Here is a 27,617-nt window from a genome sequence, read left to right as displayed (position 1 = left end):
TATTATCATTGGTTGTGGGGTAGTCATATCTGAAAATGAAATTCAACCTTTTTTCAAACTGTGATTAGAAACCATCCTACTAAGCTAGTCAACCAAAGGACAGAAATTGGTATTTTTTTATTTATCTCTTCAGAGAGTTTTTATTTTTCATTTTTGTTGTTTTTCCCCTTAAAAAATTAATATTGTTTTTAATTTTCACAATGAACTGGTAGAAAATAAATACAATTTACTTATGTTAAGTCTCTTCTAATCTATTTTATTTATAAACTAGATTTCTAATTAAAGAATGTGAAGAAATGCATTATTTAGAGTCAGATAATAATTTGTCCTTAATATTGGAGAGGTCCTGGTATAACGCAAAAGTCATTAAAATAAATCCAACTCAAATGGAGGCCATTTCAAATTATTTTGTGTATAATTTTGAGCCAATTAATAATTTGGAGTGCAATCTTATCTGTAAAGTGAAACATTATGAACACAATATTTGCTTATCTCACATGTAAAAATTAATTGTTAACATTACTAAGGGTTGATGATTAGAATAAATAAGTAAATCAATGACAGATGATATGTTGATTCATTTGGATTGTAATTCTTTTTTTTTTTTTTTTTTGCAGGAAGAACACAGTTCCCCTCTGTGGCTTTATTGTTTACAAAACACACAACAGGCCTGCCCTGGGGCCTCCAGAGCCAGGCTGCGTGGTGGTCACAGGACCTGCAGGGGACGCTGGGTCCTGGGGCCGCGGCACCTCCGCTCCCGCGCTGGCGGCTGCCCTGGGGTCTCGGTGGAAGAGGCGTGCAGGGAGCGGCCCAGCAGCAGCCAGGCCATGGCGTGGAGATGGCGCGGAGACGGCCTTCCCAGCTCAGGCAGCGCCTGACCTCTGCCCCAGACCCCGCGGGGGGACGGCAAGCCGCAGTCTGGGCCAAGAGTGTCCAGAGGAGGGGCCCGGGCCCCACAGCAGCCAGGGTCGAGCCCGCGGAGTCGGGAATGAAAGCCTCAGGCGTCCGTCCGAGTGGAGCGAGGCGCACGTGCCAGCGCTGCGAAGGACGCCCTTTCACCTTCGTGTCCGACGGCCCGGGCTTGGAACGGCCACACGGAAACGTGAGCGCTCACGTGGCTCCCGTGGCTGGGCTGTGCCCCCTCGGAGGGGCCGGCAGCCACGGGGCTCTCCTGGCTGGGGCCCTGTGAGGCTTGGGAGGGGCCCGGGCCGGCTCCCGCAGCAGTGTGGGCATGCCCTCCACGCAGAGCCAGGCCCTCCCACACCTGGCCCACCTCCCACTCTTTGCTCTTCCTGGTCGGGCACCACACGCACACTGCGCTGGGGCTCCGGGCGGGAAAAGAGAGGTCAGCCAGAGCCCCAGAATCCCGATGCCTGCCATGACCGATGTCCACCAGCAGGGGCAGCGCAGAGCCGCCCTCAGGCCCCGTCCCCAGCTCGGGGCTGCTTCTCTGGGTTTGGCGACGCTCACGCAGGCCCAACCTCGGAGCCCTGGGAGGGGAACAAACCCAACGCAGCCGGCGAGCCCTCAGGCGTTTACCAGATCCGAGTCGGACGCAGCCGGTGCCGGCCCGGCCCTGCCTGCCCCGGGCCTTTCCCTTAGATGAATTCGATCCCTTCGTACTTGACGGTCCCGATCTTGGTCTCCGGCAGGAGGAAGTGGCCGTCCAGCGTGAAAGCCATGACGTAGCTGGCGACTCTGCCCCTGTCCTCCTCGGACTTGAGGGCCACGATGATCTGGTCGTCGGTGTTGGGGAAGAACTTGAAGGACGAGAAGCCGTGCGTGGGGACCACGCGGCCCATGTGGCTGACAGAGATGTCGCTGAAGTCGGGGGCAGCGCTCAGGAGGAGGTTGGTGCCCCTGCGCTCGTCGTCCTGCTCTCTGTAGAGCTCGTGGCTGGCCCGGCGGGGCAGGAAGACCCAGCGCTGCAGCGTGTCGCTCCAGCATGCCGAATCGTGGATGAAGTAGCCTGGCGGTCGGATGCCGGCGGCGGCCCGCAGGGCGCTGTAGCTAGACGCCCAGTTCTCGTGGTCCACGCTGCCCTTGTGGCCCACCACCTTCCCCCACTCGGAGTTCCCGTTCACCACCTCCCCGGTGCTGGTGGTCCACTCCTTGCCCAGCCCGCCCTCGTACAGGCGCTTGGATTGTAATTCTTATGTGTTGATTTATGCTTCCCTCAAAAACACCATATTGATAGAGCCCTTGCAAAAGCAATTAGTGAAGATGAGGTCATTTTGAAGTAGGTGGATCCTAACACAGCAGGTCTGGTATTTTTCTAAGAGGGTGATAGACAGAGACATAGACACAAGGAGTTGGCTGTGGGGTAATGGCTATGATATGATAATAGAGAAAGAGACTGGAGTGTTTCATTTGCAGGTTAGGAAGTGTAGAGGGTTGTTAGCATCACAAGTGAAAGGCATGAAAGTATTCTCTGTTGATCTTCTAGATGGAATCAAAGAATTGACACCTTGATTGCATATTTTGACTTCCACAACCATAAGAGAAAGAAATTGCTTTTTTTCCCCTCTTCCATTGCCCCATTTGTGGTACATTGTGGTTGTAATCCTAGCAACTAAAAGTAATTCTCAGTAAATTCTACAAAAGCAGAATGATAGTAATCTTTCAAAAAAAAAAAAACATTTGAGCACTCAAATGTCTCTTTTTTTAATACTTAAATCACTTTGCTTTGAAATTTCAAAAGTCATAATCTAACAAAAGTGGTGTATGCATTTATATAATCACTGAATTTCTCTCCTGCCCATGGATACATTTGTCTAATCTGTCTCTAACCTGACAATGTATTAAATATAATAGCTGTATTTGTAGCTTTATTCTTGAAATCAGGGAATGTAGATGTTTTACTTTTGTTATTGTTTTAAAAATTCCTTTAAACCATGTAGGTTAGCAGCATTTTCATATAAAAATAAAAGATTAGAATATTTCACCTAAGCCTTTGAATTTTGATTGAGATTGCACTTAAAAAGTTCATGAAAAAATGTATATTATGAAAATACGCATAGATACACAATTTTTGCAATAATAAGCTTATCTTTTAATTTCATTTTTCATAACCTTTTTGAAGCACTCTCCCATATGGCAGTCCTGCTTAGTGTCTTTCCTAAAAAACAATTATAGAAGGAAAAATGTAAAGCTACATCAGCTCCATGAGCTTTGGCTCCTAGGAATTTCCTGCTTTTCCTAAGCCCATGCAACCTGAGAAGTATAATACATATATATAAATATAGGAAGACAGAAATAGCTAAATTTTATTGGGACTCAAGGTTTAGTATATCTGCCATGGTAAAAACAGTGTTGCCACTGAAATAACAAGAGTGAGGGCTTAGAGGTGTTGAAAATCCAGTTGGTGGGTAGTTTCTGGATGGAAACTCGCAGCTTTAGCTCCTTGGCTTTGGAAGACATCGTCGTGGTGATGTGTGTGCATGTGTGTGTGTGTGTGTGTGTGATGTGTCTGTGTATTAAACTTTGTTGCTTCCACACACACTATCTCTCCAGCTGTGAGAGGGTATGTTTACCACCCCTTCTCCACAGTTCCTGATGATACAGTGAAGTATGGACCTGATGAGCCAATCCTTAGATCCCAGTGGCCTTGGGACTATGGAGCAAGCATTTGACAGGAACCACCCATCCCCAATAGCACACCTGCCACCTACTTCTTGAGATATTTCCATCCTGGAATACATTACTCATTCAGAAACATTGATTAAATAAAAACGATGAAGTGCTTTATTGTCCTACTTTGTACATAAGGGAATTAGTGTTTAGAGGGAACTTGTACAGGCTCAAGAGCAAACATTAGATAGGGCTCAAAGTTAGCTTTCAGATACAAATATTTGACTACCTCAATATTCACATGAGATCTCTGTTTCTGGTCTCAGAATGTATGCATATTTGTGTGTGTATGGTAATGCATGTGTGTAAACATATATGGTGTGTATGTGTTCATGTGCTTGTGATACTAGGAAAGGCACAAAACAGAGCATGATAAAAGAAATCTCAGAGAAATCAAGAAAAGTTGATATATTCAGTCCTTCTGAAATCCAAATTGTAATATCGTCATTTGGTCTTAATTTGAATATCCAGCCTGGCTTTTATAAACCAATTTCCTACACAACACTGGCAATCAAGTGCTCGGGAATAACATGCCATGAAGCTAAATGGGCACATCTAAACTAAAATGGCATGCATTTAAACATCATTCCACCTCTGCAAGTCTCTCTTCAGAATCAGAGTAAATGAGGTTTCCATAGAACAGAAACCTGCTTGAAAGTGATATGTTAGAATCCTTTTTCCTTTTAAAAGTAAATTTTGCATTGTTTAAATTGCCCTCTGTTGTGTAATGGAAGTAATATCAAGTCACATCCACTCACTACAGAGAGTATTCAGGTTTATTACTCTGGAAGGAAAAGAGAGTTTGCAGCTTAATGCCAGAGATCACATCTACAAACAGTCACCAGGCAAATCACTCCTTTGGAAGTGTGGGGATTACCAGGTTTTCATTACTTGCAGGGTTATCTTGTCAGAATGATAGTTTATCCACACAGTCCTCCCACTGACAGGTAGATAAGTACCATGCGAACCAGAAAGCACAATTAGAAATTGATGATTATGATTTTTGAACCAATTGTGCATTCTGAGAGTAACTATGGCTATTATGCCAGGGATACTGGCAATATCTTTTGTAGCATATAATGACAAAAGGATATGTTATGAGACTATAAGAAAAACCTGAGATGGGCTGGTGCCATGGCTCAATAGGCTAATCCTCCACCTGCGGTGCCGGCACCCCGGGTTCTAGTCCCAGTCGGGGCGCCAGATTCTGTCCTGGTTGTTCCTCTTCCAGTCCAGCTCTCTGCTGTGGCCCAGGAGTGCAGTGGAGGATGGCCCAAGTGCTTGGGCCCTGCACCTGCATGGGAGACCAAGAGAAGCACCTGGCTCCTGGCTTCGGATCAGCGTGGTGCGCCGGCTGCAGTGGCCACTGTGGGGTGAACCAACAGTAAAAGGAAGACCTTTCTCTCTTTCTCTCACTGTCCACTCTGCCTGTCAAAAAAAAAAAAAAAAAAAAAAAAAAAAAAGTGAGACAAATCCCAGCTTACTCCATTCTTTCCATGTGTATTCATGGGCTCTGTGTGACAAAGCATTTAAGGTTATTCCAAAAACACCAGTGTACTTTTACATAGGACTAATTAAACAAACTTGAGTCCCTATAAAAAGTAGACAACCAAAAAGTGTAAATAGTTACACCTACAACAGTTTTCTAGAGTTCAATAACATAATGAAGCCAACAATCCCACCTAATGGAATGGTCATACCCCTAAATATGAGATACTATATGAGAAAATAGCCATATCTTTAAATGTTGGTTAAATTAGTGCAGCCAAAATGTTAACTGTCTTCAGCTCCCCAAAACTTTTGATTTTGTAGTCATTTCCCTTCATTTCATGTGTAAGAATTCAAGGGGTTTATATTTCTGCTAATAATCTCTTGTTACGATTTCTTGTTTTCCTTGAGTTTTTTTTTTTTTTAATAACACATATCCACTGACCTTGTGATTCATCTATCTCTGCCCTGGACCTACACAAATCCAGATCCAGATCTTTCATATATAATTTTACAGAGCAATGGTCAATGTGGTCAAATGTGCAGAATTTTACTGGAAATCTGGAGTTCATAGTGAAGATTGTGCCACATAAATGCAGCAGAGCACAGGGGATACCAAAACTAACAAAAAAATTGAATATTGAACTTAATTATCCTTAGTTTCTCACTTTCTTGCATTTCATAGTTTAAAAAAAAAACACTAAGCCATCTATACTTTGTTTTGCAAGCTATATTCACTTATTTAAGGTCCAGCATACACTCAGAAATTACAAGACACAACAAGAAGCAAAGAAATGCTGCCTATATTCAAGAAAGGAAACAAGTCCAAACACTGAGATTATTGGACAAAGACTTTAACTATGGTTTTCTGTTAAATAAAATATGAAAATAATGCAGCAACAGATGGAGAATTTCATTTCAGGTATGGGAATAATAAAATAAACAAATGCGTGCATTGAAATAAAGACATCAGAAATGAAAAATTTATGGGATAAGCTTCTAATTTGAATGTATCAAACAATGTAAATTATTATGAAATAATACAATATATATTATTGTAGTCCCTGAAATGGAGGGACAAAAGAAAATCTCATTCCTGAGAATTTTCCAAAATTGAATTGTCACCAAACCATAGGCTCTGACAAACTGCAATGAAGATAAATTAACAACAGCAACAACAAAACACCAAGGCCTATAACAAACATGAAAAACTCATGTAGTATAATGAAACTGGCTTTCTTTGGTTATTATACAGGGACTTCAAAACATTTGTGAAAAATGTATTGGAAAGTAAGTTTATTTTGGGGACTGGCCCTGTGGCACAGCTGCTTTGCCACTGCCTGTGATGCCAGCATTCTTGTAAGCACCAGTTCCAGTGCTGGCTGTTCCAATTCTGATACAGCTCTCTGAAAATGTGCCTGGAAAAGCAGTAGAAGGTGACCCAAGTGTTTGGGCCTGTACCACTCACCAGGGAGACCTGGATGGGGTTCCTGGTCCTGGCTTCTGCCTGACCATTGTTGCCATTTGAAGAGTGAGTCAGCAGATCAAAGATCTCTCTATCACTCTGTGTAACTCTGCTTTACAGATAAATAAATCCTTTTTTTAAAGATAATTTTATTTTGATGCAACATTTCTTTGAAATCCATGCAATTTTTTTATAAAATGCATTGTCCTTTATTTTTCTGAATACCCTTAGTATTTTACTGTTTTGAAAAGTTTACTGTTGACCTTACAATACACCTTGGTTTTCATTCTGTGTCTTCCAAACATCAAATACATGAATTTTGTTTACTAAATCAGAAATAAAATGTTGGTGAACTACAGCCTGTGTCCTAAACCTGGTTCCAACCTGTTTGTTATAACTTGTGAGCTTCAAATGGCTTTGGCATTATTAAATAGTTGCAGAAATTAAAAAAAAAAAACTATTTTATGCCTCATGACAATTATATGAAATAGGAATTTTTGTGGCTTATGTAGTTTTATTGGGGTCAGCCATGCTTATTCCTCCATGATTGTCTTTGGCTGCTTTGCATCGTGACAGCAGAGAAGCTAAATAATGATGAACAAGAATTTGTGCATATCACACTCTGATTGCTTCATACCACTGCCTGGAAACTCTACAGACCATGGAACACAGCTGTATGTTGGCAGCAATCCTAGCCCTACATATTGCATTTCTTTTTCATTACTAATGCATATCCATACATTTACAAAATAAGAAAATAAGAGTGGACTTCTAATGTTGCTTTTTTAAGGCATAATTGAAGATGGGTTATTTTGTATTGAGTTTTAAAATATTTAAAAATATTTAATGTGTGTAAATTGTAAAGAGACAGGGATCTTCCCTCTGCTGGTTCACTCTCCAAATGCCTGCAATAGATGTGGGACCCAGCTACTTGAACCATCATCTACTGCCGCCCCTCGTGTGACTGAGCAAGAAACTGGTGTTGGGAACCTGGACACTCAAATGTAGGATGCAGGCATTTCATGAAGTGTCTTAGTCATTAGACCAGATGCCTGCTCTTTTATTGAATTTGATAACACATGAGTATGTTTCTTATGCAATGACACTATACCTGTGCTTCAAAGCACAGAGCAGCATCAATAGACATAATTTGAATATGATTTGGCTCCCATAGTTGTGCAGATGTTTAAACTCCAAGTCACAAGTGACTGGTACTAAATGAGTAGAAACTTACAGGCCTAATGGAAAGACCTTAGGTCACTGTGGACATGCCTGTGGAAGGTGGTTCTTGTGAGAGGGCTGGTTACAAAAGCAGCAGTGGGCCCAGGCTTGCAACATAATCCTCCTAACACACGAGCTTCGCCACTGCCATCCACCATCCTCACTAGGGGCCAGACACATGGGCGGGCTTGCTTGATCATGGGCCCAAATCTCCAAATCTGTGAGCTAAATAAAGCCTTGCCTCAGACGTATCACCTTGAAATGAAAAGCTGATTACCACAAAGACAAGCCCAGGTCATTGCATTCTCCACTCGCAGACAGGCTATGTTTAAAAAAAAATAGAAAATTTCAAGCAGCATATCTCATCACTGCAGCACTTCTTCACAAAAGTATATTATTAGGATGAGTTACAACCATAATAAGTTTCCAATTGCCTCATGTGTTAGCCAAGCAAGAAAAGCCATTTACCAACGGTAAATTATTTAAATCATGTTAGATTGCAGCAGCCGAAGAAATGTGTTTAGAGAAAGCAAACTTGTTTAATACAATTAATCTTTCAGCCAGAACAGTTACATGAGGAGTTGAGGACATTGGAAGCAGCATCAATAATCAATTTGCCTTATTGCTTACAAGCAAATGAGTTCGAGTGATTTCTCTCTGCTCCTGATGAGTTCACAGAGGTTGCTAACACTCATCAGCTGCTGTTTATTTGATGAGTCAATGCTAAGTTTAAATGACTGAAAAATTAAGTCAGCTCCTAAGAATGTTTATGGAACTGGTGAAGGTGTGGCTATTTTCTTGAAAAGTTGAGAAAGCAGTAACTAGTACAACCTGAAATGCAATTTCCGTGTACAACTGATATAAATTTATATATATATGTATATACTTGTTTAAAGATTTATTTTATTTATTTGAAACATAGAGTTACAGAGAGAGAGAAAGAGAGAGAGAGAGAAAGACAGAGAGAGAGACAGAGGGAGAGAGAGAGGTCTTCCATCCGCTGGCAATGGCCACAGCTGAGCTGATCAGAAGCTAGTAGCCAGGAGCCTCTTCTGGGTCTCCCATGCAGGTGCAGAGGCCCAAGGGGTTGGGTCATCTTCTACTGCTTTCCCAGGCAATAGCAGAGAGCTGAGTTGGAAGAGGAGCAGCCAGGACTCCAACCAGTGCCCACATGGGATGCCAGCACTGCAGGCTGGGCCTTTAACTGCTGTACCACAACGCCAGTCCCTGGGCATGTCATTTCAAACAAACTTTTACCATCTATTTTTCTTCTAAATACAAACTCAAAACAATACTCATTCAAATGTAATGCCTGCTGCACCTTAATGATTTACAGGTTTTGTTTAATGTAACCCCTGTTTGATATTCTCCTATCTCTCTTTAGATATGCAACTTTTCTTTCTTGATGTGGTAAACAGTTTTATAGCAAAACAGATTTAATGTACAAATCAGGATATGCATAAAAAATGGAGCATGAAAACTGGTGTCTTCTGTAGTCAGAATCTACAGTCAAAGGGATTTTACCATTAAAGTAAATAAATCTGTCTTTCCCTATGGGTCCACAGTAAGGAAACTTTCTTTTAAATATTCTTATAGTTAATGGTTAAGATAATGTGGTTCCTAATTATTTATGTCTTTCTGTGCCTATGTTTAAATATGTCTCCATGACGTACTTAGGCACAAGGAGAATAATGGACAATAATCGGCATCCTTTAATTTATATTGCTTGACAAAGATCCATATGCCTCTTATTAGTATTTTATTATGGATAAAGAGGAGGGAAGTTTGTGTCTCAGACTTTCTTCTTCAGTATTTTCTTGAAGCAAAGTAAAACTGTATTTGTACGTTTGTTTCCCTCACACTTAGAATCCTATTTGTTTGGGGGAATCATAGAGAATCCTGTTTTTTGGGGGAATCAAGTTGCTGCTTCGCTGGACTTGGTAGTCCTCAAAGTGAACAGATGCTCACACTGCCAAATGTCTCTAACTAAGTGCATTTATGTCTGTCCCATATATAGAAATCCTCTTCTTAATATGAGCCAGACTGGGCTGAAAGCTTATATATAACTGATTAATTGGTTTTCCATTCCTGTCTTCTCCAACGGGACTTCCCAATCTCACCTTTCTGTTTTGATACTAGCTCTCTCTTACCTGCAGCAGGACTGAAACCCATTTTCTCTCTGCTCCAACAGCAGAATTTCTTCAAGTATATTTCTTCTAACTCTTAGGTTCTTTTAAAAACCCTTTTATAGGTAATACGTAATCCAGTGTTCAGACTTCTGACATTAACAGTAATTCCCAGCATGGTAGAGGAATTTACTGTCAAATGTTAAGGTACCTCCAGCAAACACTCAGCTTTATATAGAAATAAAGAGCACTGTTCTTGGGTTCTAGACCAGAAACTAATGGCTGACTTCAAAGTGCTCCTATGTTTTGTGTGTATGAGACACACGTGGTGTGTCTATTTAACTGTAAATACCCTTAAATCATATGCAGCAGGCATCACAAGACTTTTCTGTAAAAACTACCTGGTAGAGGCCAGCGCTGTGGTGTAGCAAGTAAAGCCACCACCTGCAGTGCTGGAATCCTACATGGGCACGAGTACAAGTCCCGGCTGCTCCACTTCCAATTCAGCTCTCTGCTATGGCCTGGGAAAGCAGTGGAAGATGGCCCAAGTCCTTGGGCTCCTGCACCAACGTGGGAGACCTGAAAGAAGCTCCTGGCTCCTGGCTTTGGATCTGGGGAGTGAACCAGCAGATGGAAGACCTCTCTCTCTGCCTCTCCTCTCTCTGTGTAAATCTGACTTTCAAATAAATAAATAAATCTTTAAAAAACCAAGTGATGGATATTCCAGCTTTGTGAGCCATATAATCTCTGTTATAACTATTCAACTATGCCATGATAGCAAGAAATCAATCATAGATAATGCTGTCTTGAAAAAGCTTTACTGGCCGGCGCCGTGGCTCACTAATCTAATCATCCACCTTGCAGCACTGGCACACCGGGTTCTAGTCCCAGTCGGGGCACCAGATTCTGTCCCAGTTGCCCCTCTTCCAGGCCAGCTCTCTGCTGTGGCCAGGGAGTGCAGTGGAGGATGGCCCAAGTACTTGGGCCCTGCACCCCATGGGAGACCAGGAGAAGTACCTGGCTCCTGCCATCAGATCAGCGCGGTGAGCTGGCTGCGGCGGCCATTGGAGGGTGAACCAACGGCAAAGGAAGACCTTTCTCTCTATCTCTCTCTCACTGTCCACTCTGCCTGTCAAAAAAAAAAAGCTTTATTTACAAGAGCACATGACATATAAGACTCGTCCCTCTGCCAGTAGCTGGCCAACCCTAGGATGGAGTTTTTATTGAGAAATGATTATCCAGACATGAAATAGGAGAATTTTTCATCTAGCTAACTCTCATGGCCTGTTTTAAGATCAAGGCCCGTGTGTGTGTGTGTGTGTGTGTGTGTGTAGATAAAATTAATAGCACTGATTAAAGCTGTTCTCTCTTTTTGTCACTCTTCTTATCTTCCTGGGCAGTGTGATGGTTGGTTTTAGCTGTCAATTTGACTAGATTAGGAACACCTAGTGAGCTTTCAAAGCATCTTTTCTGGGTGTATCTGTTTCCAAAACCTGAAGCACGTGGTGTTCTTGTTGCGAGGGAAATGGTCCCAGCATGCAGGAAAGATAAGCTTTAAAACAACAACTACAAAACCCCCAAACTCACAGCCACTGAAATCAGGAAGTAACCCCCTCTTCTGCATGTACGAACTTTGTTTCCACATCCTTTTTTTGTACTTTTATACCACTCTGCAGTTGTACTCATATGTATGAAATGGATTTAATCAATTAAATAATCATGTCGTAAACTTTGTGAAGGTGGATTGCATTCCCTTGTCATTTCCTATTTTCCCCAGCACTTTTTTAGAGCCGAATAGTCATAAATGCTTGCTAATTAATGGCTGAGTACAAACCATCACATCCCTGTCTTTAGTAGTGGAGTAAATACACAATTCTGTTTCTGGTCTTTCTGTTCACCAGAACAAAGATATGTGATCAGACACCCCTGGAGACACTATTCAATTTAAACTGAGACCACTACTTTCTTTTATGATTCGGAGTGGGGTGAAACAGGTCAGAATATTAATGTTGTTTTTATACTTACTCCATTGTTCTCACAGCTCTTCTTTAGAACTTTACTGTCATGAATTAGTCTCTCCTTTCTGTTTTTTATAATTTGAAAGAATAAGCTGAGCGAAAACACATGCCAGACGCAGAAGCTTATTGATTATGTGTATTTGAAATGTCCTTAAAACATGCAGCTTGGACTTGGCACTTATTCCATGAACAGAACTACACAGTTTGCATTTTGATCTGGTTGTTATTGCACCTTCAGTTAGGGAATTACAGTCTTGAGATTGGTATCTTAAGGAATCTTTCAAAAGACCTTTAATAACTGGCTGTCTTCCCTCCCTCCAACCTGTGCAACATTCCTTTATTCATACAGTTTTCAAAAAATTATTTATTTGAGATAGGTGGATGGAGGGAGGGAGAGACAGAGAGTGAGAGAGTGAGAGAGCGAGAACATGAACACTCCCATCAGCAGGTTCACTTCCCAAATGCCCACAACAGTCTCCTACCCAGGATACAAGCTGGGATCCTGGAACTCAATACAGATCTCCCATACAGGTGGTAGAAACGCAACTGCTTACATCATAGCCCGCTTCTTCCCAGGGTCTGCATTAGCAGGAAGGCAGAGCTAGGAGCTAATGCCACAACTCAAATCCATGCTCTGATCTAAGACATGAGAATTTCACATAACATCTTAATTTCCCACAAATTCCCACTTATGTAATATTTCTATACTGGAATAATTTCAGACTAACTCATTTCTGGGGTTGGTAAAATATTCATATGCCTAGAAAAATGTCCTTATAAACATGCCAATGCAAATTTTTCAACAATGTCTCCAAAGTACTTCACAAAGCCTGCTTCAGAGTTTATCCAGATTCAAGGTGTTTTCATAAAGTTCTTGGAGAATATGGACAATGCATGGACTTCAAAAATGTTTGCACCAAAATAAACTTATATTTTCCTCTGTTTTCCACAAAATTTTTGAAGTACTCTTGAAGCCAATTTGGAGAGATCGCTTAATCTGCCTTTTTTTTCTTTCAAACTTTTATTTAATGAATATAAATTTCCAAAGTACAGCTAATGGATTACAATGGCTTCCCCCCCACAACGTCCCTCTCACCCGCATCTGCTCTTAATATGAACTTCTCTCATGTTTTAATGAAATATTCAAATTCTCTCTCAGTATATTTTTTGGGCTTAAATGACACAAATCAAGCACCTGAAAAAGAATAGCTTAGTTCCACTGGCATTCGTGGGTGGTGATTACTTTGAGTGATTTTTATGTGCCAAACACCAGGCAGAACATAAAGCAGAACAAGCTCACCTAGGACCATCGCCTTGGAAAGGTCATCAGGCACGGGGGAGCTGGAAGGACTGAGAGCCGCCAGTTTAGCAGGCCCACTTTGATGCTTCAGTGCTCTGGAACTTAATTTTTGAATAATTCAGTGATGCTTTCCTACTTCTTGTATTAAATCACTTAGTGCCTGAAATTTAAGTAGTTCAAGGTTGAATGGCCTAAAGGAAAACTAAAACCTGCCTACAGAGTTACTTTTGTTCAAGATCATGAAAGGATCATGACACTGATGATAAGAACAACAGTGGCCCACCAGCAAGCATTGCTGACACTGTCTGGCACTGTTCTAATTGCTAAAGCATTTAATTAACTCTACATTTTCTATGAATATGAGAGGAGGGAATTCATCTAGAAATAAGTCTATAATTTGCTCGGTTCCCATTATATCCCAAATATAATATTGCAGTATTTGGCATTGAGGCTTAAATAAATAAAAAGACCAGAGGTACTCACTTATTAAAAATTTATGGCCTGATTATAAGACCTGCTTTTTACATGTTTGAATAAAAGAGAGACAATGGAGAGTACTAGAGTCTACATAAAGCCTTTGGCATCTACATGAATGAGCTAATGGGCTCTTTCAGGATTGTTTGAGATTCCTCTTTGCTTGTGGAGTGTAAACAAAATAAAGCTGAAAGATAAACTTAAATCTGATTGTTCCAGGACTGCCTTTTATTTTAATTCTAAATAGAAAAAAGCCATTTAATCAACAATAAGTATTTTCAGCTTGGATTCTATTTCAATGTTGATACTACTTAGCTTTCTCCCTCCTTCCGTTCTAGCAGTCAGAACTGTGACCAGCCCAGGTTTTTCACTGGAGAAGTCATCCTAGGGGTGGTGCTGGTGTGGGGAGGCCACATAGGGGAGGCCACGTGGAGGAGACATGGCCACTTAGGGGAGGCCACGCGAGGGAGATGCAGCCACCTAGGGGAGACCATGTCAGGAAGACGCAGCCAGGTAGGGGGGACCACGTGGGGGAGACACGGCCACTTAGGGGAGGCCACATGGGGGAGATGCAGCCACAAAGGGGAGACCACATGGGGGAGATGCAGCCACCTAGGGGAGACCATGTCAGGAAGACGCAGCCAGGTAGGGGGGGACCACGTGGGGGAGACATGGCCACTTAGGGGAGGCCACATGGGGGAGATGCAGCCACAAAGGGGAGACCACATGGGGGAGATGCAGCCACGTAGGGGAGACCATGTCAGGAAGACGCAGCCATGTAGGGGAGGCCACGTGGGGGAGACACGGCCATGTAGGGGAGGCCACGTGGGGGAGAGGCAGCCACAAAGGGGAGACCACGTGGGGGAGATGCAGCCTCTCCAGGGGCAGGCCAAGTACAACGCACTACGGGTTAGTTCTACATACCCTCGGCTCGGGAAGCAGGCCACCTGCCTCCACGGCTGGCCGATCCCAGCATCTGGCTCCGCCGGCCTCAGCCTTCCGTCTGCAGTTATTTATAAACAGGAAAGGACCGGCCTTCCAGATAGGGACCCTCAGCCACCGTGGCACCTTCCAGAGCTCGACAAGCTGATCACTCAAAATGCGGCCTCAGGCTTTCCTCCTCTCCTGGGGTCCCGGGGGGCTCCCGTCCTTTTGCCGAGCACGGGTCCGCCATGCAGTTCTGACTCCCCTCTCTCATCCTCACTTTTGGAGCCCACCGGGACCCAGCAGTGCCTCTCCGCCCTCCCATCAGTTCTCCGTCCCTGCTGCAGTGGCCTGGCTGGGATGATGGACAAGGAGAACTGGGGGAGTAGAAAACGGGCATGGCAATCTCATGGCAGCACGGAGCCCCGGGCTGCCGTCTCAGATCCAGTCCACCGACACGCTCATCCACTTTAACCACGGCGCACTGACACGCCCTGCTCAGACTGTAGCGCCCCCTGGAGGCTACGGCTCCATCCACCCTCTGCAATTCTCTCTTCCCTTCTCTTTACCTATCAGCATCCTGCTGACCCTCGGGGATGATCTCATCCGTTCATTCACAAATACTGTTGAGTGTCATCCGTCCCAGGCATTGTGTGGGACCTGAGACGGACAGGGCAAGCAGATGGACAGGTCCCTTGTCGCCACAGCCTCCTGGCTCAGAGAGGAAGAGACAGCACTACCTTCTCCCCAAAGCCCTCTCCCGGCCCCCACATTCCCCACCCACTTAGATCTGATTTCCTATTTTTTTTCATTGTTTCCCTCCAGCATCTGCTGCCCGAGTTTCTCACTTAGTCCTTGGCTGACGCTGACTATCTTGTCTAATATTTCTCTTCCCAGTATGGTCTGTGAGCTCCCCTTCAAGGGAAGAACTGTGCCTCCTGCATCAGTGTGTTGCCCACAGCTTCTCGTGCCAGACACACAGTAGGTCCTCAAACACTCCTGGGACGAGCTTTCTTCCACCCAGTGATAGGCTGGCTTAGTTAGAGATGCTGGGCTCTCTGGCCCCAGATTTTGCACAAAGGCACTACTTGGGCAACTGTGTCCAGGCGTTCTCTTGTCCTCTGAGCTATTTAACACCCCCCTCTCGGTCCCTTGAGATCTGATACCAATAGTTCCTGAGCCGCATTTGTTCAGAAGGCTTAGTGAGCTGGCTACTGTCTGGACAGCATGAGGCATGATGCAGAAGAAGCCGATTACACTGCAATTACCCCCTTTTGATGATCAAATCAGGAATTCAGAGTTTAACATGGTCTAGGAATGCAGCTGGACCAGACGGCATTTAGACGGTTTCTGTTCCCCCACCATCCGTGCTGGGAACTGGCAGGGGCGGAGGAGCTGAGACTGAGGATGGTGTGGAGGGGAGGTGCGTGGAGAGCTGAGGTCACACAGACACCACCCGGGGAAAAAACCGGCAGCCTGTCTGCGCCCTCCTGCTTAAATCAAGAGCTCCGCAGCGCGGCTGGAAAACTGCACGCTCTCTGCTTCATTTTCCGACCTAGAAGCCCCGGGGGAGGCGACAGAGGCTGCTTCTGTGGAGCAGGGGTGAGCCCTGCCCCTGGCTGGAGGCCTGGGGGATGGGGGGACACTGGCTCCTGCAGCCGGTCCCTCTGACCCCGAAGCTCCCCCAGTCCTGGCTGGGATGTGGAAACCACACGCCAGGCAAACCCTAGGCCCGGCCAGACCAACTGCCAGACAGCCTGCTGGTGGATCTGGTGGTTCTCTTCATAGCAACATCACCATGGTAACGGGATGATGACTCATGACATTTCTCCACTGCAGGGTGGCAAGCTCCAGCTGACCAAGGCTGACCATTGCATCACCTCCTTCCTCTGCTGGCCTGGGGGAGGGCTCAGTGCAATTAAATGCATCCAATGAATGAATGAATGACCAGGGCCTGAAATGTATCCAGGGAATGAATGAGTGACCAGGGCCTGAGCAGTGGCCTCAGGGGGATGAAGCAGGGAGATTCCTGGCACTGACCACCCAGCATGGCAGAGGACACAAAGGAACCACTCGGGGCCATGGCAGAGTCAGGCTGGACACTGCCAGCCCCGCCCCATGGTGTCACCAGACTGCCCTACAGATCGGACCCGCCCAATCAGGGTAGGGCTTTTGCTGGCCCAACTCCAGCCCCTACTTCCTCTGCATGGCGGTTTCTCCCTGGCCTCTCCTGAACTGTCCCTTCTCTTCTCCAAACTGCCACCCAATGGACCGACCGATGCACACTCTTCCGAGCTAAGTACACACCATTCATTGATCGATTTCCTCCAAAGCCAATCAGAATGCTGCTGACTCCTCCATGTGATAATCTCATCTCATCTCAAAAGCAACCAGCGAGCTCTGCTCAGACGGCTGCGTGTGTAGCACCCAGGCCAGGAACCAGGCTCCCAGGCTGGCCCGGAGGAGCATAACTTCAAATAATCTTGTTCTGCCCTCTGCACAGACACCCCTTTGCTCTCCAGATGCTGCAACCTACTTTCATTTGGGAAAATAGATCACCTCAGTGCCTCTTCTCTGGTGGGCTGGCCAGCCGGTGAGCCCTGGCCACAGGTAGAGGGCTCCCAGGGAATGGAAGCACCCAGGGCATGGCCCGAACTGCCCACTACTGTCCAGCTCTCCCACAATCACCTGGGGAAAGGGGTCCATATTTGGGCACGGAGCACCCACCACCTCCTTAGTATACAGAGAGGAACATGGAGCTCTTTTCTCTGCCAAGCCACCGCTGAGGGCAACCTGCGCATCTACCCCCCGGTGGGGCAGCAGGTGGGGATAAGGGATCCAGCTCCCATGCTGAGAAGTGCTCAGAGTTCCAGGAAGTCTCTCTTGAGACCCTTCCCTTTCCGGCTCCACCCCCTGGAGCCCCCAGAGAGGTGGACAGATAGGGCTGCTGCTGGCAGGGCAATGTTGAAAAACACTTGGCAGTGACTGCAACCAATAAAAGTCTGGCGTCGTGGAATTTTAAACATTTGCAACAGACTCAGTGCCTGTGTTTAAGTGGAGGGAGGCTGTCCTGGGTGAAGCAGGCATGCCCACAAGACGAGGGAAGCGGTGGGGTGAGAGTGCCTCTCTGAGCCACCCAGACAAGAATGGAGATTTTCACGCCCGCGTTGGCCAGAGCTGCTCTCTCTGGCCCCCGGCCAAGGATTCCACCCCAGTCTCATCTATTTCTGGCCGCACAGCAGCAGGAATGGTCAGGGCACAGGGAGGTGGCGAGAAGGTAGGCACACAAAGCTGAACATTTTTCAGCCTCTAAAAAGAAACCTTTGTTGGCATAATTTGTTGTGACCAATCGGGGTTCCCGCAGTCCAGCGCTGGCTGTGGCTGGAATCTCATTCTGACCAGGCTCTTCCTGAGGAGGCTGAAGGTAGAATTTCAAACACTTTGAAATGTGCCCAGACAGCCAGCCCCCTGGACTGGATCAGCAGGCAAAGGCCAAACGGATCTCGACCACAAGAGGCACATCTCGTCTGGACAGACAGAAGGGGACCCAGAAGTGCACAACCTGCTTAACCACCACGGGGAAACTGACCAAGGCAAACAGGCTCCAACCCCTCGCCTCCTATCTGGATTGCCACAGGGATAACACAATATACAAAAGAACAAGAACCAGTGCAGGGAGTGGTCTCAGGTTCAAATCTGCCTCCTGCAGTCAGAAGAGGACCTGGGAGGAAGTGTAAAGTACCCAGTACGTGCCTGGTTCACCACTCACGCTGACTGCGTCGTAGCTATGACAGTCAGCAATCACCTGGGCAAAACGCAAAAGAGGTCTCACACAAGTGACTGCTCTTAAGCGGCCATGGGGGTGACAGGATCTCACCACCCCACACAGTCTCAGACACACTGGGCTCAGAACTGGCCATCCCTAGTCACACGGGCCTGAGTTTCCACGCCACGTTGAGGGGGATGCTAAAGTCCTCACCAAGCAGGCAGGGGAGTGCAGAAGCCAGGAACAAGGTGCGGAAAGGCATGCAAACTGGGCGGGGAGTCCTCTCCCTGGGGGGTCCAGGGCCGGGGCTCCTGGAGGAGGGGTGCAGAGGCTTGGTCCAGCCCAGACCCCGAGGTAGGCAGGCAGGCAGGCAGGCACTCCGACAACGGGTGGGAGCTGATGGAGATGCACAAACCAGTCTAAGTGATGATCCAACAAAGGGGCCAGGGAGGCACGTCCTGAGCTTGGTGTCTGAGCTGCAAAGCTGGCCTTGTGCCCCGGGCAGGGCTCACGTGTCACCGCAGCACTCACCATGGCTTTGGACGCCTTTGTATCTCCAGAAGTGGCCCCGCCAAGCACTCAGCCAAGCAAATCCACTCTTCAGGTCTTTGCTCATCACACGACAGCCAAACTCAGAAGGCCCAGCAAGAGCAGGCGCAGCTGGCACAGAGGCCACGGTCACATCCTCAGCATGTCTGGAAACGTCTGGCTATGGGAGGGGGCGGGGAGGGTGGAGCAAGAGCGTGGCTCCGAAATTTGTTAAGCGTGCAAGATCTGGGATTCTGCTGTCCCTTACAGCCCAGGCTCCCACCCAGAAGCCCCGTGAGCAAAAGCAGCAGGCGCCAGCTGCCACATCACCAAAGCTGGCCTGGCTCGGCTGCACCCTGCCAGCTGGACTTGGGTCACCATCAACATGACGGCATCTACACAGTAGTGACATCTGCAGAGACCCACACGTTGTTGCTCATCCGGGGAGGCAGGCTTTCCCAGCTGCTGCTGGAGTTGATCCGTGTCACCAGCACGGGTCTCACGTCACTTCTGAGCGGCAGGATGCTCCGCAGCACACACAGCTTCCACCTGCCCCCCCCACCCGAGCTCTGGCCACCCTGACCTGTGCGCAGGTGAGCCCACCTGCTTCACACACCCTACCTCTGCACTTCCCATTTCCTGTTCTTACACCACACACGCACCTTGGAAACACACCTTGTTTGAGAACAGACTCACATACGTATGCAAGAAAGCTCAAGGAATCTACTACAGACTGTTAGAACTGAGAAGGAGTGTTACAGGATACAAGACGGATGCACAACAGTGAACTATGTTTCTATACGCCTTCAGTGAAGAATCCTAAAAATGAAGTTAAAAAAGCAATCCAATTTACAGTAGCAGCAAAAACAGGGAACAACATGTAGGGGTAAAGTTAATAAAATTAATGGAAAATGCAAGCTCTGAAAACTAGAAGACATTGCTTAAATAAACAGAGCATAAGACTTAACCCAATCCCTATTTGAATCCCAGCCTGTTTCTTTGAGGAAATTGACAAGCTGAGTGATTCTTTTTTTTTTTTTTTTTAACAGGCAGAGTGGACAGTGAGAGAGAGACAGAGAAAGGTCTTCCTTTGCCATTGGTTCACCCTCCAATGGCCGCCGTGGCCAGCGCACTGTGGCCGGCGCACTGCGCTGATCCGATGGCAGGAGCCAGGTGCTTCTCCTGGTCTCCCATGGGATGCAGGGCCCAAGCACTTGGGACATCCTCCACCGCACTCCCAGGCCACAGCAGAGAGCTGGCCTGGAAGAGGGGCAACCGAGACAGAATCCGGCTCCCTGACCGGGACTAGAACCCAGTGTGCCGGTGCTGCAAGACGGAGGATTAGCCTACTGAGCCACAGTGCCGGCTAGCTGAGTGATTCTAACTCACATGTGGAATTGCAAGGGATCCAAAACAGCCAAGACAAAAAGTAAGAGGATTCATACGTCCTGGTCTCAGCATGCACTGCGAATCAAGACCATATGGATCGGACATCAGGAGAAACACAGAGATCAGTGGAGCAGAGCTGGGAGTCCTGAAATAAACCCTCGCGTCCAAGGTCAGTTGATGCGGATGAGGACGCCAACATTGGCCAGTGGGGGAAAGAATGTTCTTTGAAGGAACAGAGCTGGAATAACTGAGCAGGCACATGCAAAAGAATGAGGCTGCACCCTGGCCCTATACCATTTACACGGATTAATCCAAAACGACCAAGGACCTCAGTGTGAAAGCTAAAACTAAAGAGAGCACAGGGGCAGATCTTCATGGTCTTGGCTCTGGCTAGGATTTCTTAGATAAGACGCCACAAGCACAGGTAACAAAGGAAAAACATGCAAGTTGGACCTTACGCAAATTAAAAACTTGTGTGTATGGAAGATAGTGTCAAGGAGTGGGCACTCGGCACAGCAGCGCGATGCTGCCTGGAAGGTGAGCGTCCTGTGTCAGAGTCCTGGTCTGCTCTGGGTTCTGGCTGTCTGCTAGTAAGCACCCTGGGAGGCAGGGGTGATGCTTCAAGTACCCGGGTCCCTGCCACTCATTTGGGGACCTGGACTGAGTTCTGGGCTCCTGGCTCTGGCCTTGCCCGGCCTTGGCTGTCGTGCACTTTTGGGGAGTGAACGGAAGATCTCTGTGTCTGTCTGTGTCTCTTCCTTTCAAATAAAGAGAAATATATTTAAAAAGACATTTTCCTTTTTTAAAAAGATACTATTGAGATGCCTCATGAACCAAGGCAGCACTGATGGGGGTGACTTAGTGTGCTTAGTCTACCGCTTTATCATCTTCTGTTGGCATGTCTAGCTCCCTACTGGGACCACTGAACCCCCAGGAGGGAGGGTGTCTATATCTTTGCATTGCTGGATCCCCTGTGACCAGCACAGAATAGATGCTGAGTAAATGTGAATCAAACTGGAGAAGAAAAAAAAAATAAACACACTCTCATGAAAGAAAAACAATAAGCCACGGAATGGAAGAAAACATTTGTTATCTGTGTACCTGATAAGGATCCAGTACCCAAAATACATAGAAATGCTGGCAATTCAATAATAAAAATAGCCAAGTAAAAAACAGACACTCCTGCAGGGAAAATACACCAGTGGATAGCAAGCACACAAAAAGCCACTCAGTATCAGTAATCACTAGACAGATGAAAATGAAAATGACCACGAGACAGCATTTCATACCAGGAGGATACACGACAGAGGATGATGGCTCAAATACTTGGGCCCCCATCACCCATGTGGGAGACCCAGTTGGAGTTCTTGGCTCCCAGCGTTGGCCTGGTCCAGTCCTGGCTGTTAGGGACATTTGAGGAGTGAATCAATGGACGAAAGAGCTCTCTCCGTCTCTCTCCCTTTCAATTTAATTAACTTTAAAAAAATTATTTGTTTATTTGAAAGTCAGAGTTAATACAGAGAGAAGGAGAGGCAGAGGGAGTGAGAGAGAGAGAGAGGTCTTCCAACCACTGGTTCACTCGCCAATTGGTTGGAGCTGCACCTGTCTGAAACCAGGAGCCAGGAGCTTCTTCTGGGTCTCCCACAGGGGCGCAGGGGCCCAAGGACTTGGGCCATCTTCTACTGCTTTACCAGACCACAGCAGAGAGCTGGATTGGAAGTGGAGCAGCTGGGAGTTGAACTGGTGCCCATATGGGATGTCAGCCCTGCAGGCATTACGCCACAGCACTGGCCCCCAATTAATTAACTTTTAAAACCCTACTTATGTAGCACTTGAGCTTAGTTGTATTTATTTATTAAGCATCTGTCACATGATAAGCACTGTATTAGGCACTGAGACCAAGATAAATCTGAGCAGGTCCTGCCCTTAAGGAGTTTATAGGATCCTTCCGGACGTACTAAGAGACAGAAGCACACTAACGTACTAAGAGACAGGGTCCACAGACAGAAGTGGGAAGGCAGTGAATCCAGCTGGGCACGAGGATCAGGGAAAGCTGTAGGTGGCTAACAACCTGAGCATGTTTTGAAGGGAAGCAGGAGTTTGATAGGCTTGGATGGGGGCAGGGGCGGGGGGGGGCCACCATTCCAGGCAGCAGGTCTGAATTCACACAGGGGCTTTTGGGGGTGGCTCAGGATTGCCAAACGAGCAGTGGAAGGGCTGGGGCAGTGGATACCTCAAGGAGAAGTGGCAGAAGTGAGGCTGCAGATGCCAGCCTGGGACCCACGAGGGACTCTGTATGTCACATTCAGAGGTGTGAGGCTTCCCCGTGCTGGGGAGGAGCACGAGTGTGAGCAAGAGGGTGATGTGGGCAGGTCCATGATTTGCAGCAACAGTCAGCCAACTACAGTCCTTGGGGGCTGAATCTGCAAGTGAAGCTTTCCTAAGAGGAGTTCTGCTAGAACACAGTCCTGTTTATTCCTTTCATGTTGTCTGGGTTTGCTTTAGCACTGACACGGCAGAGTTGGCCAGCGGCACCAGAGACCACATGGTAATAAAATCTAAGACATGGCCAGGTGGCCTTTGGCAGAAAAAGGCTACTGACCCCTGCTCTGGAAAGATCACCCTGATGACTGCACAGGATGGTTTTGCATGGGGAAGACAACTGCAAACCCCCAGGCCAAACTGACCATGGGGTGACATGACCACGGCATAACATTGTGACTCGGGGGCAATGACGGCCACAAATGGCCACAAAGAGTGCAGAGGTGGGCACAGCTCTGAGAGCTGCTGGGAAGGAGAAGACACCCCAAGGACTGTCGATGTGAGAGTCGACCAAGTGCCACCAAAAGAGAATAGAGACCCCACGGGGGTTCCACTGATGTCGGAGTTGAGAACATGTGGAGTGGAATGCTGCCACACAGAGCACTGAACTGAAGGCAGTTCCAAAGGAAGACTGTCTAAGAGCTGATGATGGGCACAAAACCAACTGTGCAGAGCACAGTCACTGAAATTGTGTTCTGACGGAGGTCATCCCTGCAGCTGAGCCACATAGGAGTCCACAATTTCTTGGGCTGCTTTTGAAGGCTGCTGTTAGCCGCAGGTGGGCATGGTGGGCTTAGCTGCCAGGCATCAGCATATCACTCTGGACTGAAGATTTATTTTGAAACACACAAGTCAAATGGCATGTCTTACTCACTTCTCTGTCTCCTGCCGTGCCTGGCAGGATAGCTGGCACACAGAGCCTCTACTAAATCAGGACAGTGAAGACTGGATAGGAAGGGAAGGAGAAGGGGCAGGAAAGTGAGAAATGGCCAGTTCTTTCATGAAGGGCTTTGGCCTTGTGACCAAAGAGCAGGCAGGTGCTCTCGAGGTGGTTCTGAGCCCTCCTTGGCCCAGGCGAGCCTGGGAGCACAACAGCTGGCGGTAACATCCAAGACAGCTCCAAGTGCCAGTCTCACGGATGTTGTCCTGCCTTCCCTGGAAATGCTAAATGAACCTGGTGGCCTCTGGATTAGAAATTTGCTTTCCAAACAACTCTTCCAAACCCCTTCAGGGTATAGAAAGTGAATAATCAATGGTAAGCTTTGGAGGTATAGGTTGGACAGCTGTAGGTGGGCACAGAATGCGTCTGAAGCCACCTGCTTTACCCTCAAGTCCATGCAGGCTTGCTAATGCTCTGTTCTTGGTCTAGGTGGTAGCTGCAAGGTCACGTTCCCTTGGTCAGAGTTCACCCATCACAGGTATTTTGTACATCAACATTCAAGACAGCATTGTTGCCCGTAGCCAAAAGGTGGAAATACCCTAGATGTTTCTCAATGGATGAATGGATAAACATACGTGCCATACTCATTCAAGGGCATGACACCAGGAAGACAATCTGACAGATGCTACAACATGGTCCGACCCTTAAAGACATTATACTAAGTGAAGTAAGCCACACACAAAGGGATTCTCTTTACAGGATACACCTAGTGTGGTCAAGCTCACAGAGATAGGAAGTAGAGCAGTGGTGGCCAAGAGTTGGGGGGAGGGTGAGATGGGAAGTCAGTGTTTAACGAGGGGTGGGCATTTGCCTTAGCAGTTAAGATGCCCCTCGAGACACCCGCCTCCTATGGCTGAGTGCCTAGCTTTAAGTCTTGGCTCTGTTCCCAGCTCCAGCTTCCTGTTAATGTGCACTCTGGAAGGCAGCAGGTAGTGGCTCAGGAACCTGGGTCCCTGCCACCCAGCTGGGAGACCCGGATGGACCTGGGGGCTCTTGGCTGCCTGGCTGTGCTGGGCATCTGGGGACGGAACCAGAAGACCTCTTTGTTTCTCTCTGCCTCTCTGGTTTTCAAATACAATGAATAAATAAAAATTGTAACCACTACTTAACAGGTACAAGGTTTCCATTTTGGAAGAAGAAAAACTTCTGAGGCTAGATGGTGGTGATATTATACAACAATGTGAATGAACACTTAAAAACAATTCAACTGGTAGAGCTGTACATTGTGCATATTTTGCCAAATTTTTTAAAAAGTGACCCAAGAAAGTCTGTCCAAGTATGCACTTAGGATCTGTGTTTTTTTAGCTATTATTATTCTTTGAAAAAAAAAGGTTTGCTTTAAAAATGTATTTTATTCAATTTTATCTTTGCATTTGCTTTAGAAATATATCTAGGCAAACATCTTCTTACTGGATCTTGGAATCACACAGGCACTCTGAAAAGCTGTGGGGTGTTTACCCAGGGGTAGGGCAGGACAAGGCTGCAGGAGGGCTGGGGCTGGGGCTGGGAGAAGGTGGCAGATCCAGGTTCAAAGAGGATGATAAAGAAACCATGCATGCAGCTGTTCACGAGTCACACAGTGGCTGAAGTCATAGGTGCACACGCCACAGGCGAGCAGCAGGATTCTGTGGCACGCCCTCTCCACAGCACGCTGGCAAGTCATCGAGGGGGATCTTGGGGAGCTGTGGCCGCAGGCCGTCTGCAGGCCAGCTGCGTCTGCTTGTCTGACATGGTTCCCAGCAACCAAAAAGCAAGAGCGCACGCTGCCACTCGCACAGAGCGCCGTAACAAACCATGACGCTACAGGTCTCCCAAGGACGGGATCGACAGCTCTGGGCGGAATTTACAGACTGTGATCCTAACTGCATCCTCATTATCTGCTGATTAGTTCTTGCTCTGACATCCTTATCCCACCCCACCCCCTGCCCACAACTTTCCCGCTATCATTATTCCTGCCAAGGGAAGTGCAAGCAATTGCTGGAAACTCTGGGCCGAAATCTCATCTATGCTGTCATCATTGTGCTGCATCACCCTCCTGCAAGCGGCTGTCCTGAGAGAGTGGTCCTGGAGCTCAGCGAGTGGTCCTGGGGCTCAGCGAATTTTCCGAGCCAGGCCGGGGGAGAAGAGCAGCCAGCGCTCCTGACCAGGTGGTATGTCCTGGATGAGGAAATACACGCACCACATTCCACGGCAGGAGCACACCTGTGCAGTTAGCAGGATGAGCAGTTTCCAGCCCTCGCTTCACCCCAGACAAGGCTGGAGACAGAAGATTCGGTTGGAGGAGGGGAGGACTTACAAAAGCTCAGTGAGGAAGACAAAATGCAAAAAGCTTATTTGGGTGCAAAACATTCTGAGATCTGTGCACACAAGGGGTCTTCAAAAAGTTCATGGAATATGCATGTTAAGAAGAAAACTATGAAATGTTTCGCAGCAAAATAAAGCTAATTTAAGTCTCTTTCCAGTTGTCCATAGACTGTTGAAGTTCTCGCACAGACCGCAGCTGCTGTGGCGTCTCTGTGGGACTCTGCTTGTCCCTTCCATCTGTTGTAGCCCACGACTTCCAGGTCTGCTGGTTCTATGGGCCTGGGAGCAGGCGGCTCCGGCGGCTTCAGCTGAGGTGGGGTGGGACTGCCACACAGGCTTTCTCCAGAGGGAGATGAACCATGCTCATTACAGGCTGCATTTCTTGAAGCCCCCGCAGCCCCTGGGAGGCAGAAGCCCTTCCTCCCAAGGCTCCCCAGGCTGCCCCAGAAGGGAGCAGTGCTGCTTTTGCAACTGCAGTGGCAACCATCCAGACATTGCAGCCCCAGGGAGACAGGCTGCTGGCCAAGGTGAATGCTTTGTCCTTTCTGAGTTCTTGCAGGTCAGCAAGGGGACCCGTGCACCCGCTTCCCGCCCCTGCCTGGCTGTTTGTGGGAGGTCTGGTCACTCCCTACTCCAGCTCAACAAACACAGCAGCACCAGATTCCCTTTCCCAAGCAGTCTGCCAAGGAGGGAGGTTCTGAGCCAGGGAGTTTCCCTAACAAGTTGTAAAAGTTGCTCCTGATCACCCCATCTCAAAAGCAAAGAAACCTATACCGGGCAGATGCCAAAAGCAAAAGGCTCTGGTGCTGTGCAATGCAGGGGTCCCCAAGGGATCTGGAAAATGCGCATCCATTGACTTTTGATTCCACTCTCCCCCAAACTCTTGGAGGCCCCCATTGTCAATGGCGGAATAAACAGAGTTGTTCCCTAAACCAAGGACTTCCATGGGAACCCTGTGCCTCTGCTCCCTTTCTCTGTCTTGGATTCGGGGGACACTGGTGTGCAGATCACCCAGGCAGTGCCCCCACAGGGGTGATGATTCATCCCCACCAGGTTTCCCTCTGGGGACTTTGTATCTTGTAGGAATTCCAGGTACAGTCGTTTGTCTCGTCCTACTTATTTATGTGTTTGGGAGGGAGCTGAGAGAGAGAGAAAGATGGAGACAGATATCTCCTATCCAACTGGTTTACTCTCCTAATCCAAATGCCCACAAGCAGCCCAGGACTGGGCCACAGGCATCTTCAATGCCAGGTTAAAAGCCTGCCCCATGCAACTTTGAGACCTGCACTACAGAAGGGGAATGGATAATGCTCCCTCCTTCAGATGCCCCAGATGGGTGGATGGCTTTCTCACGGTTTTGCAGTAAGTGGAGGAAGCAAGCCAGGCTTCTCGACCTCGCAGCTCATTTATCCCAAGCACCAAATGTCCAACTACTCAACAGTGACCCAGGGAATTCTGACAGCAGGTGTATGGGAAGTGACCCGCTCAGGAGGAAGGCCGAGCCAAGAGGAAGTCTTCAGGGAGCAGCTGCTATTCCATGAGCATCACAGAGGGCAAGCTAAAACCACTGCTGTCCAGGAACAAGGAGCTGGCTTAGATCCTGGCTCCATTGGTCACTAGCTGGGCCATCGAGACAGCTTATTTGTTTGCTTCCTTCCTCAGCCATAAATGAATTCAGCAATACCCACCTCACTCTTGAGTGGGACATTGTAGGAATCAAAG

General features: G+C 47.2%; 2 pseudogenes; both read right to left on the bottom strand.

Moving 5' to 3' along the window:
* Positions 1 to 27,617, bottom strand: part of LOC138843580 (oligosaccharyltransferase complex subunit OSTC-like) — an 81,126-nt pseudogene that overhangs the window by 50,575 nt on the left and 2,934 nt on the right.
* On the bottom strand, positions 242 to 13,258 carry LOC138843349 (soluble calcium-activated nucleotidase 1 pseudogene; annotated as a pseudogene).

Source organism: Oryctolagus cuniculus, chromosome 8, assembly GCF_964237555.1.
Source record: "Oryctolagus cuniculus chromosome 8, mOryCun1.1, whole genome shotgun sequence".
In the NCBI taxonomy this organism is placed as follows: domain Eukaryota; kingdom Metazoa; phylum Chordata; class Mammalia; order Lagomorpha; family Leporidae; genus Oryctolagus; species Oryctolagus cuniculus.
The sequence above is the reverse complement of the archived record's forward strand: the minus strand, read 5'-3'. Positions and strand labels throughout refer to the sequence as shown.